General features: G+C 34.5%; 1 protein-coding gene across 41 annotated transcripts in view; it reads left to right on the forward strand.

The window, feature by feature from the left end:
- Positions 1-12,111, forward strand: part of Adgrl2 (adhesion G protein-coupled receptor L2) — a 624,560-nt gene that overhangs the window by 201,703 nt on the left and 410,746 nt on the right. Inside the window, exon 1 of one of the 41 annotated variants that reach the window (XM_048814141.1) lies at positions 7,737-7,907. The exons of the other annotated variants lie outside the window; for them this stretch is intronic. The gene's annotated coding sequence lies outside the window, so the exon portion shown is untranslated. Of the gene's footprint in view, positions 1-7,736; positions 7,908-12,111 lie in introns of those variants that run through there. 41 annotated transcript variants of the gene reach the window in all.

Genomic DNA, 12,111 nt, shown 5'->3' on the forward strand with positions numbered 1-12,111 from the left:
AACCATAAAGAAGAATGAAATTATGGCATTTGCCAAAAAATGGAGACTATCATGCTAAGTGAAATAAGCCAATCCCCAAAAACCAAAGGCCAAACATGTTCTCTCTGACATGTGGTTGCTAACAGAAGTTCATTGGATTAGATTAAAGGTTCATGAAGGAAGGGGAGGGAGATGGGAATAGGAAAAACAATAGAATGAATTGAACATAACTTTCCTATATTCATATATGAACACATGACCAGTGTAATTCCACATCTGTACAACCACAGGAATGGGAAGTTATATTCCATGTAGGTACAATATGTCAAAATACATTCTACTGTCATATATATCTAAAAAGAACAAATTTTAAGAAAAAAAAGAGAGAGAAATATGAGGGAGCCACAGTGCAAGCCTCATATGTAATGATGTCCTTTCTAGTCATTATAATAAAAAAGTAAAAAGCACATAAAAAAAAGAAAAAGAAAAAAAAGAGACATTTTCATCCCTGTGTAGTGAAAGCACATGCATAGTTTGTTTAAGTGATGTCAGTAGTACCCAGGAGCACAGACATCCAGGAGGAGTGAAATCCCCAGATTGTCTGGTAGTATGAATGATGGATATCCCTTTTTGTTTTCAGTTCTGGGGATCAAACCCAGGCCCCCTTGAGTGTTAGGCAAATACTCTACTACTAAACTATATCTCCAGCACCTATATATCTTAAGAAAATATGTGTGCATGTGGTTTAAAATGTACTTTTCCTGTCTTTAATAGTTACTTCTTTGCTGACTTTTTAAGAGGAAAAGAGACAAAGCTTACTGTTGAAAATGATTTAAACCAGTTAACTCACATGCAATTTTGATAACATAGGTAAAAATCTATCTTGTCTCCTAAATTATTAGAATGATTAAAAACTCTTGGGTGATTTGTATCCATTTTCCAGTGCAATAAGTTGAGTATACAAATCTACTCTTATACAACAAGAAGCTCATGGCTCATTTGTGATAATTTATTTACATTAAATGGTTTACTAGATACTGGGGATTGAAATGCAGGAAATTAAGTAATATGCATTTATGAATATATCAACATGAAGCCCACTATTATGCATAACTATAATGCATTAATGAAAATATTTTTTAAAAGACTCCATTATGGTTTATATATGAAGTGTGCCCAAAAAAGCTCACGTGTGAGACAATGCAAGAGGATTTAAAGCTGAAGTGATTGAGTCAGCCTTAACCTAATCAGTGCATTAATCTGCTGATAGGGATTATCTGGGTGGTAGAGTGTTTAACTAGAGGAAGTGGGTCACTGGGGGTTTCCTCTAGGGTATGCATTTTGTACCTGATGAATGGTTGCCATATTCTAAGCCACCTTCCTTCACCACAATCTTCTTTCTTGATGTTTTGAGATCTCAGTCCATACACAGCCAACTCTGAAACCATGACCCCCCAATGTAAACATTTTCTACTCTAAAATTGTTCTTGGCTGGTCTTTTAGTCACAACAGTGAAACAGTTGACTAAAACAGGTTTAGTAGGAATTTCATTTATGAATATGTTCTAAAGAAGATATCTTTAATTTCCCAACTATGTCATTCAAGAGCTATGAAGTGATTGTAGCTTCAAAGAAAACATGGCCTCTTAACAGTGCATGAAAACTTGGGTAATAAATTTAACCAAAGGGGTGGAGGGAGAACCAACTCTGTATGATGACTGTAAAAACCATTGAAGAACAGAAAAGACTTAAACAAATAAGCATATGTATTTTGAGATAAGAAAACATATCATGAAAATGTGTCAAATATCCTACACTGACCTACAAATATTATATGATCCTAATATATCAATCAAAGTACTTTTGGAACAAGATAAGCTGGTGCCAAAGTTCATATGAAAAATTAAAAAGAACCAGAAAAAGTATTTAAAAGAAAATTAGGGAAGTAAGCCTTTTGGTTATTAAAATATCTCATGAAACTTCAGTAGTGAATTGTAACTTTGAAATGCAGTGTTAGTGCAGATGTGTACACACGGAGACATAAATAGAACAATTTAAGGTGTCTAGGAAGATATATAAATAATATTCAAAAATGACAGATCAGTAGAGATGAGGAGTTAAACAACATTAGAAAACTAGAATAGATCTGGGGATGTGGCTCAGAGCTTAAGTGCCTCTGGGTTCAATCCCTGATAGAAAGAAAGAAAGAAAGAAAGAAAGAAAGAAAGAAAGAAAGAAAGAAAGAAAGACCATGTGTAAAAATAGAATTTGGATCCATAATCTGTCTATACAATATATCAATATAAAAAAATAAGACATGGTAAAGGAAAGATACAGATATTTCAGAGAAAAGAAAATACATTTAAATAAAAAAGGAATTAATCTCACTCATAATCTGAGAATCTTTGTAAATGAAAGTCATCCAAAATTTTTATTCTTGAATCAAGTTGGCAAAGATCCACAAGTTGATAATACACTGGGTGGGTGAAAGTGTGGAGAAGCTAGATCTGTTACACCTGTATGGAAGAGAATTTGGCAATAGCAAAAATAAAAATAAAAATGAAGAAAGCATATAAATATTACTAACACTTCAAAACTAAAATTATGCTTCTAGGAATTAATCTGAGACTATATTTAGTACTATGGACTTACATGTGTATATAAACCATACTATATTGAATGTCATATTAAGAACTCTGTGAATATGTAAAAGCAAAAAGCAGAAAACAACCTTAACAGGTGCACATCAATAGGAGACAGTTTAAGCACAATGAAAGAGCCACGTGAGGTACTATTTGTGCCGATGTAAAAAAGAATGAGATAAAGCATTTGTCTTTGGGCATATTGGTACATTCCTATGATCCCATCAACTCAGAGAATGAGGCAGGAAGATCACAAGTTCAAGGTCAGTCTCAGCAACTTAGTGAGACCCTGTCTCAAAATAAAAAACAAAAAGGGCTGGGGATGCAGCTCAGTGATTGGGCACTACTGAGTTCAATTCCTGGTAACTCCCACCACACACAAAGTTAATCTATATTTACAAGCACACACACACACACAAAAAAAAAAAAAACAAAAAACAAGAAGCAAAACAGTATGAGTACTATGCTACCACTTATGTTTTAAAATAGATAAGATATGTACATTTGTGTAGAATAGCTTTGTGCAGATGCACAGAAATTGATGAACTTACTCATCTCCAGGGAAGAAACTTCAGTGGCTAGCATCCAGGAATGATAGACTGCTCAAACCTTTTGTTCCTTTTCAATCAGAAACTTTTGAGCGTATTACTACTCAAAAAATAAAACATAACAACTTGAACACCTTAATAGTCATGCCCTATAGTGACTAACTTCAGTCACAAATGTTTTTTTGTGTGCTGGCAGAGGGTGCTGAGAATTAGACCCAAGACATCCTTCATGATAAGCCTATGTTTTATCACTGAGATACCCCCAAAACCCAAGCACATATTTTCTATTTAAAGGTAATGGCCCAGTGGTATTTTAAAGCTAGCTCCCTTCAAACAAGTAGATTTGAAATTTAAATATAAATTAGAGAGGTAGAATTTTTTTAAACACCCATAAATAGACTAGCATTCCACACATGCAAAAATGTCAAGATGGCCATTCTAAGTGTACAATCTTGTCAAATGGCTTCCTAACTCTATGTTCAGCGACATTGTAGCTTGAAGTCACCTCTGGTGGGGTACTAACCCCAAGTTAATCAGGAAACACTACAATTCATGGCTTTATTGGCATAGTGGGGGTAAGGGCGGAGCCATTGGTTAGACATTTACCATTAGCTCAAATGTTCTAACGCTTGCCATGACTTTCTTTTGAGACTTTCAAATCTCTTGAGATTCTACTCAAAATCATATGTTCATATTTATTTGGCAATGAGACTCATGAGAATTATATGATATGGGAAGACAAGTAAAATGTGAATGGAGTGCTGGTGATTAAAAATAAATCCTCATTTCTAATGCACCATTAGTGACACCACTGAGAAGAGCAAGAATGTGGATACACCACTCATTGTACATCCTCAGTTTAAATGAACAGAGAATTTTCTGTTTTATTTTTAGGCAATTACAAAAAGCTGGAGAAACAAAATCAAGTAAATCTGTAAGCTTGTTTTGTCTCTTTGTATCATACAATGTTTCTTATTTAATACTTGCTTGTTTTATTAATAATTAAAAGCAAGTTTGCAACGTATAGACATGCAGAAGAACTTTTGAACCTATGGGAATTAATGTCTAGTGAGAATGATCCAAAAATAATACAATTTCTGATAATAAAAACTCTGTTCAGCTATTTTACACTTTTGCTATATACTGTAGACATTTTCTTTACATCATGACCCACCTTCATATGAAATATATATATATATATATATATATATATATATATATATATATATATATATATATATATANNNAATATATATATATATATATATATATATATATATATATATATATATATAAATTCATGTAAATATTATAGCCAGATAAGCAGCATACTGCTTATAAATAGATATATGGCCATGAAATAAAGTTAATCTTTTAAAAATATATATATGAAGAAAGACAAAGAAAAATAACACTATAATCTTAAAAGAAAAATTACTTTGAATGTAAAGAAAAAAGATATGCAATGTTTAAAATCACTTTGTGTTAAACTTTTATAAGCCCCAATTAGGGTTTCCTTCTTTTGGGGGTTTTTCTCTATGTTTTAAGAAAAAGATTTTGGTTTAGAGGAATGCATGTAATTTTCCTGCTTTAAAAACAGTTTCTATCTATGTAAATATGCCTACCTTGCCATTGCCTATGTCAGTAACACCCAAAGGAAAGTTTATTTCAAATACATACATTTTCCATATTTGAGAATTGAAAATTAAATCAGATATTTTTGTCTGTTATTAAAATTCTAGTTTAAGTTTGCCCAAGGGCCAAGCTAACACAAGCACACTTACTTATACTGCTGTCATGCACCTATTTACTTTTGAATAAGGTATTGACCATTGTGAGACATCTATGGCTATGCCATTTCTCTGGCTATCAGGTTAATGGATTAGTTTTGTTGGTATTGAAATCAAAAGCCAGTGATCTTTAAATTATATCTGGCTGCTATCGTTGCCAAAGCAAAAATTAAAAACCAATATATTAAACTCAGAAAGTCTCATTTAATACACTCAATTGAGTGCTAATCTATTAGATACTATAATGATCACTAATAAAATATCAACTTGCTTCTGTCCTTTAGAACAATACAGACAATGCAGATCATTATCTACTGTGTGAACTTAAACAGGTCACCAAGCCCGCTAAGCCAGCTTCCTTATCTCATTCAGAATGTTGTCAGTTGGTGCTGAGGTGAGAATGTTGGTCCTCCCAAAGTTTATATGTGGAAACTGGATCCTCAATAATGTAGTATTGACAACAAAGGCCTTTAGGAGGTGATTTGATTACTTGCAGGCATTAGTAGAGATTAGGGTCCTATAAAGGGAGCTGTGTTGTATTTCTGCCACATGGGGACAAAGCAAAAAGACACCTTCCCAGAAACAGAGTGAACTTTACCAAATGTTGAATCTGCTGGTACCTTGACCTTAGACTCCCAACGTCCAGAACTGTGAGAACTCAGTTTCCATTATTTATAAATTACCTAGTGTTCAAAATGGTTTATTATTCCTTGTTTTGTTTTTTGTTTTATTTCTTCAGTGCTGGAGATTGAACTCAGGATCTCATGCATGCTAGGCAAGCTACACTCCCAGCTGTGTGAGGTATTTTTTATAATAGCCCAAATAGAGTAAGAAAGTTAGAAAAGACCAGCAGTCTCTATCTAAATACTCAATGACGTTCTTCATAGAACTTGAAAAAAAAAAAAAAAACAGTCCTAAAATTCATTTGGAAGAATCAGAGACCCATAATAGCCAAAGCAATTCTAAACTAAAAAATCAGTGCTGGAGGCATTACTATACATGACTTCAAATTATACTACAGAGCTACAGTAACAAAAACTGCATGGCTCTGGCATAAAAAAAAGACACATAGACTAATGATATAGCACAGAAGACACAGAGACAAAGACACACTTCTACAGTCATCTGATCCTTAACCAAAGTAGCAAGAACACACATTGGAGAAAACATCCATTTAAGGCTTTTTAACAAGTGGCACTAAGACAACTGGTTATCCACATGTAGAAGAATGAGACTAGACCCTTATTCCTCACCCTGCACAAAAATCAACTCAAAATGGATTGAACACATAGAAATTAAACCAGGAATTTTGCAACTCCTAGAAGAAAATGTAGGGTCCATTCCTCAGCATTTTAGGCACAGAAAAGAACTTCACAATAGGATCCTTAAAGCTCAGGAAATAATGCCAAGAGTTAATAAATGGGATGTCACCAAAATAAAGAGCTTCTGTAAAGCAAAGGAAATAATTAGAAATGTGAAGAGAGAACATACAGAATTCGAGAAAAGCTTTGCTGGCTACTCTACTGACAGTATTAATATCTAAAATATATAAAGAACTCAAAAAACTTTACACCAAAAAATTAAATAACTAAATTAACCAGTTAATTAAATATTATCAATCAATAACACAATAAATGGGCAAAAAGAAGTAATATAAATGGTCAACAAATACATGAAAAAATGTTCAACATCATTAAATATTAGGGAAATGCAAATAAAAAAAATACACTGAGATTACATCTCACACCAATTAGAATGACAGTCAACAGCAATACAAATAATAATAAGTAAGGGAGAGCATGAGGAGAAAAAGGATTACTTTTATGTTGTTGGTGGGATTGTAAATTAGTATAAAGCACTATGGAAATCAGTATGGAGGCTCCTCAAAAGACTTGGCATGGAACCACCATATGACCTATTATCTGTAACACCTCTCAGTATTTATCCTAAATAATTGAAGCCCTCATACTATGAGGATACATGCATACCCATGTAGCAGCACAATTGCCAAACTATGGAACCAGCCTAGGTGTCAATCAATGGATGGATAGATAAGAAGAAAATGTGGTATATATACACATTGGAGCTGTATTTAGCCATGAAGAAAAATAAAATTATGTAATTTGCAGGAAAATGGATGGAACTAGACACCATTAAGTGAAATAAGCCAAACTTAAAGGGTTGAGGGTCTTATGTTGTTTCTCATATATGAAAGCTGGAAAGGAAAAAGAAAAAGAAAGATGGGGGCAGACCTCAGGAAAATCCAGGGGAGATCAGTAGAGGAAAAGGACTAAGGGGTGGGAGAGAGGGATGGAGCAGGGACGAGCTGGGGAATAATATAGATCAAATTATATTATCTGCGTATATGACTATATAACAACAAATCCCATCATTATGTACAACTATAATGCACCAATTTAAAATGGAGGTGGGAGAAACAAAAGAAAAGATCTGCAATATGAAATCAATGGCAAAATGAGTGATCCAATGACTGCTATAGAGATTAGAAAGGGGTAACTGACGCTCTTTAGAATAGAAACTGACCCTTTTTCATCTTAATAATTTGAAAACTTCACATATCGCCTAGTATACAGTAAGCACCCAATAAACCTCTGTTGTAGCACTTAAGTGAATGAGTGGTTCATTGTTGGCTGAGGTAGAAGGAAAACCTTATGCATAAAATAGAATTCTAACTGTGTCTTGAAGGATAAGCAGGATTTGTATTAGCGTGGGGAACAGGAAAGGATATGATAAGTAGGAAAAATAGCTGCAGCCAAACTCTGGAGAGGAAATGAGGAGAGCCTTTTGAGAGAGGACAACAAATAAGATTCCCAGACCAGAATGAAGAGCATATGCAGCCAAAAATAAAATCTGAATGTCGCAAGGAAAGGTGAAAAGAGATTTATGAAGAGCCTTAACATCTAAGCTGAGGAGTGTTGACTTTATTAGGTAAGTAAATGAGCAGTGGGGAGAAGACAGGATGAAAGATGCTGTTTTAGGGCGTCCGCCTGGCAGTGGTGGGAGGGTAAAATCCGAGAAGTCAGTGAGAATTGTCAGTTAGGTCAATAAGAAATTGGACCCCACAAAGAGAGGTCATGGCAGCAAAGCAGCTCTCCCCACAGAGGAGAGGTGAGGGGCAGTGGAAACAGGATCAGATGGGGGAGAACTTCGAAATGAGAATTCAGAGTGTTTGGTAGCTTTTAAAATAGAGTTGCTACTAGAAACACAGAGTGGCAAGAATGTATTTCAGATAAGCCCTGTGGCACTCCTCTGAGAATAATTGTGCTATTCATTGCAATGAATCATTCAATATACATTGGGTGCAATTAGGTATTATGGAATGCTTACTTTTAGTCCAATCTGTACTAGGCACTATGGAAAATAAAGAACCCCCAAACTGCGGAACATCTTGATTTAGGCTTACCTACCTCCAATGTGCTCAGAATGCTTATTATCCCATAGTTGGGCAAAAGCATCTAACATCAAAATTATTTTATAACATAGTGTTGAATATCTCATGTAATGTATTGAATATTGTACTAAAGTAAAAATCCAGAATGGCTTTATGGGTACAATTTTGACCAATGCAATGTTGAAAATTTTTAAGCTGAACCATTGTAATTCAGTGACCATCTGTATAGAGGAAGTGTCTATGATATGGTATCCACAAGATGCTGATTAAGATGAATATTAAGACTATTAAGAGCAATGTGTAGTAAGAGCACATAGAATGACCAGAGTCATTAAACAAACTGTTTTATTTAATCCTCATAACTTTGAGGCAAGTACTACAATTTATCCCCAATTTACTTACACAGACATTGAGACTTGTGGTGGTAAATTAACTTGCCCAGTGTAATAAAGGCAGTAAATAGTAGACTCAGGAATAAAATCTTAGCACTCTCACCCCAATCTCACGTTTTCACCACTAACTACATCATACGTGACTAACATGCATAGCAGTAGTTAATAGAGATTATAGAACTATAATTTTGAAGGACAAAACATGTGGTATCACAAATTTTGCTTTAGAGCAGGAAAGACATGCGGCTTACAAGAGAAATTGCATAAGGAACTGCACAGGTAGGAATGAATATAACATGCTCCAGAGCATTAAAGCAATCAGGGTAAGTGATGGAAGGAAGAGGCTGAAGGCATAAATCCAAGCCAGACAATGGCAACAAGGTTGAACACCACGCACAGAGTTGTCTGTCCTTCGACATGACTGGGGTCAATCAATTAATAAATACTTATTGAACATGAGTCAGCCTTCCTGGTAGCAGGTCCAGGAGTTCAGAATGAATTCATCCTCCTCCCATATTGTCTAGGCTGCAGCTTTATCTTCAAACCAGCACAGGCTCAGGACGCTGTCCATCTAAACATGTGCCATACTTCAGATCAATTCAAGCTGTCCTTTCTCAGAATGGCATGACTCAAAACTTTCCTGAAGTCTTCAGAAGACTCAGCTTCATTATGTTCAGTGTCATTAGTCTGGAGAGGAAAAAAAAAAAAAATCTAAAGGATCCCAGAGAGGTAAGGATTTTTATTTTACAGAATAAACCGAGGGGAAAAAAATGTAAAGTTTAGAAAGATGTGTACCAGGCACGGGGAACATGTCCGTAATTCCAGTGACTGGGGAGGCTAAGGCAGGAGGATCCCAAGTTTGAGGGCAACCTGGATTACTTAGGGAGAGTTTATCTCCAAATAATATAAAATAAAAAGGACTGGGGATGTTGCTCAGTGGTACAGCACCCCTGGGTTCAATTTCTAGTTCTGGAAAAAAAAGAAAAAAAAGAGAGAGAATGAGAGATGTGTAGCTAGCACACTTATCTGTCACCTAGCGTGCAATATTTGTTGAAAGAAGAAACTTTAAAGAAGGTATTCTAATAACTCAGGTTTGAGGAGTTAAGACCCTGCAATAGTACAAAAGGAGAATTAAGAATTAACCAAAAGACATCTCACAGGAAAAGTCAACATCCTCATTGAATATGTGGTGATGGAAAGAGAAAAAAAACATAGACTACACCATTTTTTTTAACCTGTCTCTTCAAGAAGAGATGCTCTAAATGAAATTCCAAAAATTAGAAATTTCATTAGGATAAGAGTGATTTTTCTCTGTTAGTGTACAGAAACTAGCCACATGCTTAGTACATAGTACCTAGTCAATACATTATGGTGCTGAATATATAATTTTAAGAAGAAAACCACGCTATCCCATCCTGAAGCTTGAGTCTCAAGTCAGAGCAATGATATTTACTACTAGAAACCCATGTATAAATGATCCCCTGTTACAGTGGGAGTTTTGCTTTATTCTTTCAAAATAAAACAACAACAATAATTATAAAACTAAGTGTAGGGAGTGGTGTGAGCACCCCCGCCCAGAGTGGAGGGCCTGGGTTGTCGGCTGTTTCCTTGAAAGCAACCCCAAGATGAATTTCTTGATTTAGCCTAACCTACCTCCAATGTGCTCAGAATGTTTATTATCCCACGGTTGGGCAAAAGCATCTAACATCAAAACTATTTCTCAAGAAGGTCAATGGACTTCTCACTTGTCTGAGTTCCTATATCTACTTTCTTAAAAATTTCTCAAATTTTTAGAAGCTTCAGACCTCACAAAATCTGGACCTAGCGTTGTATACATTAGCTCTAGCTGGTACAAAAACATTTTTGAATTCCCCTCTTGCCTTTTCTTCATCCCAGATAATTAAAGTTTTCATTTTAGACTTTGAGTTGAGTTAAAACTGAGTTTTAGTTCAATTTATATAATTTCCTATCCCTGTGACTTTGGCACAGTATTTAATTTCTCAGACCTCTAGTTTCCCCATCTATAAAATGGGAATATTTATTAATAAATAGTCTTCGGGGTTATTATAAGCTTAAATGTCCATGAGGGTTCAATAAATAGCACTTCTGTTACTTTTAATAAATAACCCAATAATTCTTATACTCATTTTTCACATTTAAAACATTGTATATAATTGATATTTTGTTATAAATCATCAGAAGCCTGGGATATAAAATTATTACAACTTTTCCTTTATTTTTCAAGTTATCCTGCTAGGAGAAATCCTGGATTTGTAAGAGTTAAGAACTAAGTTTGCAATACAATTTTTTTTTTTTAATTTCTGCACTCTTAACATGCTTTGAGGATGAGTCTAAATATAAGTGCTTCATTTTTATGAATGATAATCTGGGCTGTGGACATTATCACTTCACCAAGTTATTCCAAGAACATTTCAAGCTCACTAAAAATCAAATTCATAAAATAATTTACTGGTCATTTTTCACCATCTGGGGATCAACAGGAAAAAAAAGTCTTAAAAACCAATGAATAAAAGACCATAATTTATATTGCAACAATCACCCACTAGAGATTGATAATTTTATCATTGTGATCATAGTGTGAAGAAAAGTGGACTCTCACATACTTTTGCTCTTAAATAAATTCCTTTGAATTTATTTCCAAATCACCTATTTGTTTTATATCTTTCAAAAATCTAACATTTTCTACCTTTGTTCTTTTAGAATATAAGAACTTCTTTCCCACTAGTGATATTTTATTCTTTAATTTTTTTTTTTAAATATTTATTTATTTATTTATTTTAGTTTTCGGCGGACACAACATCTTTGTTTGTATGTGGTGCTGAGGATCGAACCCGGGCCGCACGCATACCAGGTGAGCGTGCTACCGCTTGAGCCACATCCCCAGCCCTTATTCTTTAATTTTATTTATTTTTTCATTTTTAAAATTTGCCCTAACTAGTTATACATAACAGTAGAATGCGTCTTGACACATCCTACATAAATGGAGTATAACGTCTCATTCTTCTGGTTGTACATGTGATAGAATTACAACGGTCGTATAATTATATGTGTACACGAAGTAATAATGTCCAGTTCATTCTACTATCTTTCCTGCCCCCATACCCACTCCCTACCTTCACTACCCTTTGCCTAATCCAAAGTACCTTTGTTTTTCCTTAGCACCCCAACATATTTGAACTAGCATCTACATTTGGAAAACATTTGGCCTTTCATTTTGGAAGATTGGCTTATTTTATTTAGCATGATAACCTCCAACTCCATCCATTTACCTGTAAATGTCATGATTTTATTCTTCTTTAAGACTGAGTAATATTCCATTGTGTATAAG

Source organism: Marmota marmota, unplaced genomic scaffold (assembly GCF_001458135.2).
Source record: "Marmota marmota marmota unplaced genomic scaffold, marMar, whole genome shotgun sequence".
Classification (NCBI taxonomy): Eukaryota; Metazoa; Chordata; class Mammalia; order Rodentia; family Sciuridae; genus Marmota; species Marmota marmota.